Here is a 5,929-nt window from a genome sequence, read left to right as displayed (position 1 = left end):
AAAATTTTTTCTTTTTTTGTTATATATATATATAAAGTATGATAATATTATGGTGTAATTGTATTAATTATTGAAATGTATTATAATTTCCCCAAGTAAGAATCAAAATAAAAAAAATATGGAAAAATGAGATAAAAGAAAGGGGGGATAAAAATGATCCAAAAGCGATCCCCCCTCTCATACTATTCTCTCTTTCTCTCGTCTACCTCTCTTCATTCGGTTTTTTTTTATCTTTCCTTCTCTTTCTTTTTATATATAATATATATATATTATATATATATATATTATATATATTAATATATATAATATAAAAATATATATATATCATATACAAATATAATATACATAAATTATATATAATGATAAAAACAACACACACACCAAAAACACAATATAATATATATATATAAAATAAAATATAATAATATATATATAAATATATATATATAAATATATATATATTTATACTATATATATATATATATAAATATATAAAATGTATTATAATATATTGGTGTGTGGTTTGTTGTTTTTTTTTGATGTGATTGTTTTATTGTGTTTTGTTTTGTGTGTTGTATTTGCACAATACATAAATATAAAATAATAACTAAAAAAAACAACAACAAAAAAAAAAAACAAAAAAAACAAACATTATAATAAAATATATATATTATATTATATTGAACAAATAATGATAAAAAATATAATGTTTCCTAAAGAAATATGGGAAGATTTTTAAATAATTTGAAAATAAATATTGACTAATACAAACCATACTTACTACTCTCCCCATTAAATTAAATTGTATTTAAACGGTAATTATTAACTTATTATTTTAATAAAAAAAAACCCTAAATATTTTTATTTTTATAATGTTTGGTGATTTACTGTATAAGAATAAAATAGTAAAAAAGGGAGGTTGGTTGATATATTTTAAATTATAAATGTAAAATGTTAATATATTAATGATAAAATGATTTAAAAAATATATATAAATATATAATAAATATATATATCTATATATAAATATATATAATATATAATATTGGTGTGGTGAAGAGGGATGGTTTTACTCATCTAATATTTTTAAATTATAGTAAATTTAGTAATAACACTAGATCGACAAACCCCCCTTCTTGCTCACGTCCTTGGGTCATCTCTCTATCACGAAATCACGGGCGAAACGGGGTTTTAACAAAAATAATAGGATATTCCCGGGGTTTCTTTTTTAAAAAAATAATCAATTTAAATGAGCAGGGGTGGCACGGTTCGTACAAAGAGCAGGTTACGGCTCACTACCATCATTTTTCCCTTCGAGCGGGGAAGGAAAAGGGTCGCGTTCTCAGGGCTTAGAATGAACAGTGAGTGAATGCTGTTTCTTTTTTTTTTGTGTCGTGTGGGGGCCGATTTAAATGTATTCGCTTTTGGGGAAACGGGGGGTTTTTTGATTTTGTGAATTCGTGGCGTTGTTTGGGGGGGGAGAGTGTTATACTACGATTTAGGGATATTGATAATATACAACGAAACTTACACAGGTATTAATGCCGCACACAAATTTTACATATTTATATATATATATAATGCATTTGGGTGTTATTTTGGCTTATGAAAGTTATGTAACTTTGTGCATGCGGGTGCAATTTGAAAAGAAACAGTGGAAACATAATCAAAAAAAAAAAACAATTGCAAAACATCGATGAAAAGATTTATTGAACACTTTTTTTTAAAAAGCTACCTTGATAGGGAAAAGGGAAAAAGGAATACTAACAAAAAAAAAAAAGTGCGTCGCTCCCATGTACAGAAAGACAGACAAACAGGTGTCCCCACGTTAAACAAGGTGGCACGTGTTTCTTGCAGGCCCGGGGAAATGGGTTTTGTAAATAAATGTTAAAGGGCAGTTTTTTCCGATGACGATGCTCGGGGTTTAGCGTGGTTTCGTTTTATTTTTTTTTGAGGGTGAAAAAGCCTTTTTTGATGAATATCCTGTACTTGTTGTTAAAAAAGAAAAAATGTAAAAAACTGATTAGTATGATAATGAAAGTAGTTTAATACGACGATAGTAGGGGTATGTGATACAGAATGCTAAAATAATGATGAAATAATGACAATTAGATAAACAATACATTGATAATAACAGTGCTATTAATAAAAAATTATGATATTAATGATTTTGTAATAAAAATAGTAATGAGGGATAATGATAAAAATAGTAATGATAATGTAAAAACATTGAAATGAAAAGATAATAGGGAAATACTAATACTAATACTACTATACTATACTCTAAAAATAATAATAATTAAATTTTATTTTTATTATTTTTTTTATTATTATTATTATTTTTTTATTAAATTAAATAAAACAAATTTTTTATTATTATTATTATTATTTTTATTTTTGGGGTTTTGGTTTTGTTTACTGATGTTACATTATTCCCCTTTTAATATAGTAATACTAATAAAGAATGATGGTGTAATGTTAATCAAAAATATGGCCCAAATGGCACCTTTTCTAATAGTAACTATAATGATGAGATTGACAAAAAACAAGAAGAAAGATAACACATCAACTATTAATAAGAGTAGAGCATAATATCACAATACTATATACTACTACTTATACTACTACTACTATACTACTACTACTACTACGAACAAGGGTGGAAAAGAAAATCAAAATTTATCGGGGGGGTTGGCCGGAAGTTTGAAATGTAGAACTACTTGAAAAGAAGTTAAAAGGCGAGTACCTTGGAACTGAAAATAACAGAAGCCCGGAAACAGTCATTAAAATTTCCCACCCCACGCTAAACAAACAGAGAAGAGAGAGGAGAGAGAGAGGGGGGGGGGGGTTTTATTTTGATAAGGCTATTGAGAGAGTAGGGGGGGGGGCAGATGGAGAGAGAGAGAGAAGAGAGAGATTGACAAAACATTTGCGATAAGATTAAGTGAAAAGATTTTTTGTACAACTGTTTGTATAGAACTCAGATGCAGATACTTTTTTTTTTAAAATTTAGATACGCAATAACACCTTTTTCACGGCTTTTACACCCTCCGGGCCTAATAAGCATGTTTTTTTCGAACACGTTCCCTATGTCCACAGGGAAAGGGGACCTACTTTAACAACTTTTTACCTTTTCGCCAAAGGCATATTCATCTCCACCAAATCAGCGTTTTTGGGTTATCCTAATTGGGTTTTAAGACTTTACCCGGTCCCTTTGGCAATCAGTATAAATGTAACGTACATCAACGGTATCAATGGGGTATTTTTAGAGCGAACGCCAAAGTTTTTTTTCCCCCGGGCCCGGGATTGAAATAATGAGCGAAAAGAACCCGGTGCTTTTCGTTTTAGGGGTTTGGGGATGTATTTAGGGGTCATGGTATTCTTTTCGCCGATAGTTTGGGGACGACAGACAGTATATAGAAGGGGAGGGGAATAGAAAAGAGAGAGCTAAAAGAGGAAGGGTGAAAGATGTAGCACTGTAGACTGCTCGCTGAATATTCGCGCGCATTTACTCGAAACATTGATTTTTTTGGGATACAGTGGCGGTTGGTTTGAACCGGCCTTTTTGTTTTTATTTTTGTAGATGCTACCCATCATTTTTTTTTGTGTTACCCCCTCCATAAAAAAATATGTTGAATGGGATCAACGGGAAGATATTTGTTAATATATAGTTATGATTTATATATTTGATCGTATCACCGCAAAACCAAATTCCAAAAGGTTTTTATTCAGAAAGTTTAAATTTCCAAAACATCTTTTGAAATCCCCTTTCAAATTTTTATTTTAAACTCGTTTTCCCCTTCCGCAGGAGCAAATGCCGTCCCTTGGACGGGGAGCGTCGACTGCGATCCATTTTGGGGGATTGAATGTGGTCAAAAGCCGAGCCAATAGATCTGCCCGCCACCTGTGATGGCCTCGTCCTCAGAAAGCACTACAGTGGACCTTCTGCATCATGTCGGGGGTTTCTCACCGTCTGTACTCGTGGTGAGTGGAAAAGCTCGTTTTTTTTTTCTTTTTTTTTTTTCTAATGCGAATAATGGAGACTTATTTTTAGTTTATGGAATGATTTTGTTCATGTGGTTTTTTTCTGAGGAAAGGGTTTTGCCCTTTTTTAATTTACAGGGGTGGTTTCATTGGGTAGGGGGGGCCAGAACCTCAGAAGAGTAATTAAGTAATACACTTTTACATTGCCTCCATCCCCCCAGGGATTATCGGACGTCAAACCGCTGTCACACTTTAAAGCCGAAACCAAATCCGACTCGACTAATCACATCTGCTCTCGTTCCCCACGTGCAGGAGGGGGGGGGGGCAGGCGTACTGCTCTTCTACCGGTGGATCTCGTGGTCGCTGCTGGTGCTCGCCGGCGTTACAAAAACCCCCGGAAGGGTTCCAAAAGCTTGACAACGCCCCCTGCAAGAAAATGCTCGAGACCTCGCTGCCAAAGCCCCCCGGTATGACCGGCGGAGCGCGAAACTGTCGAGAGGGCCGCCCGGTAATCCTTTCAATCTCAAGACGCACAACGGGCCCCTTTCTGGAAATTTTCTCGGTGAACCTACTGGCGTCGTGGTCGACGTGTTCGCCATGCAGTACCTGGGCTTCTCCTGAGGGCCCCTTTATCCCGTACGCTTTTAGGGCCCATCGTTCGACAGAGATCCCCCAGCGTTTACCGAAAATACATGTCCCAGACGTTCCCCCGTTGCGCTGTGCGAGCTTCCCCCGAAAAAAAGCTGGGGAAAAAGCGGACGGAGGTTTTTGGGTTTCCACCTCACCTCATGGAGTCCGAGAAGCTTTTTTCGGGCTGTGGCTGTGGCTCATCATCTGGCCTTCGTCACCTGCTCTACATCATTTTCCTGTTCGCCATGTGGGCCCTGCATGCGCGGTTTTTACCTGCTGCCACCGCCCGCCCCCCCCACGCCACGACAACGTCCGTGCGAGGTGGTCAAAGGGCTGCAAGAACGCAAAATCGGAACATTTACCTACTTAAGGGTCAAAGGGCCCCCTCAGCCACGCCCGCTTTACGAGCTCATGACGGGGCGTCGGACCCCAACCTCTTCAACAAGCAGGTGGTGGGCAACCCGGCCTCGGCGGCGCCGACGCCAAGGACAAGGTGCCGCCCAACAAGCAGCCGGACACGCTCAGGAACCGCCGTCCCAACGTGCCGCAGGACCCGCCCATCAACCCGACTACTCCACCAGCTGCTCACCAACCGGAGATGATGTCTCGGAACCCGCAGCATCCCGACAACGGACGCCGCTGCTCAAGAAAAACACCAGCATCTTAATTGAATAGTCAGTCGCGTAGTCTTAGAGCTACACTCGAGATTCCTAATTCTTTAAGCTGCCATAGGACGAGGTGCTGCCCGAGGTTGGTCTTCGCTTCTGGCCTAGGACTCTTCTATCCCTCAACCCGAGACGCCCATGAACAGCCCCACCGAGACAAGCTCCTTCAAGGCCGGGAAGAGGCTTCATCTTGGAGAATCTGAAGCAGGAACGATCGAGCTAAGGCTTGGCACTAATGGGCCGGCGGGGCTTGTCTCCTCGTCGGTGCGTCGAACAAAGCTCTTGAAAAATTTCTAAACGGTCACCTTGACCATAAAACGGACGCTTCACCGCCCGGGCGACGCGGCGTCCTCGACCGCCTCACGCGGGCGCTTAGGGTCCCTCGCAAGCCATGGGGGCTCCGCACGACTCCGAGGGCGTACCGGTGGAGGACGACGACGTATGTCGCCTCGTCTTGACAATGTCGTCGCTGGCCTAACCTGGCGCATGGCGGACGGCGAAGGGGCGGCCTCGCTCGAGACGCACAGAAGACGTACAAACTCGGTTGAAAAGGTGAAGAGAGAACAAACCAGTGGTTACACGGACGAGAACAAAAAGTGCCTTAGCTGAATCTGTGTCAATTCATACTATTTTTTTCTCTTTTTTATGGC

The 5,929-nt window shown here is 38.7% G+C and overlaps 1 pseudogene; it reads left to right on the top strand.

The window, feature by feature from the left end:
• The first annotated feature begins 3,909 nt into the window (after positions 1–3,909).
• Positions 3,910–5,489, top strand: LOC119570780 (annotated as a pseudogene).
• Positions 5,490–5,929: the final 440 nt, after the last annotated feature.

The sequence above is a fragment of the Penaeus monodon genome, unplaced genomic scaffold (genome assembly GCF_015228065.2).
Source record: "Penaeus monodon isolate SGIC_2016 unplaced genomic scaffold, NSTDA_Pmon_1 PmonScaffold_3879, whole genome shotgun sequence".
In the NCBI taxonomy this organism is placed as follows: Eukaryota; Metazoa; Arthropoda; class Malacostraca; order Decapoda; family Penaeidae; genus Penaeus; species Penaeus monodon.
The sequence above is the reverse complement of the archived record's forward strand: the minus strand, read 5'-3'. Positions and strand labels throughout refer to the sequence as shown.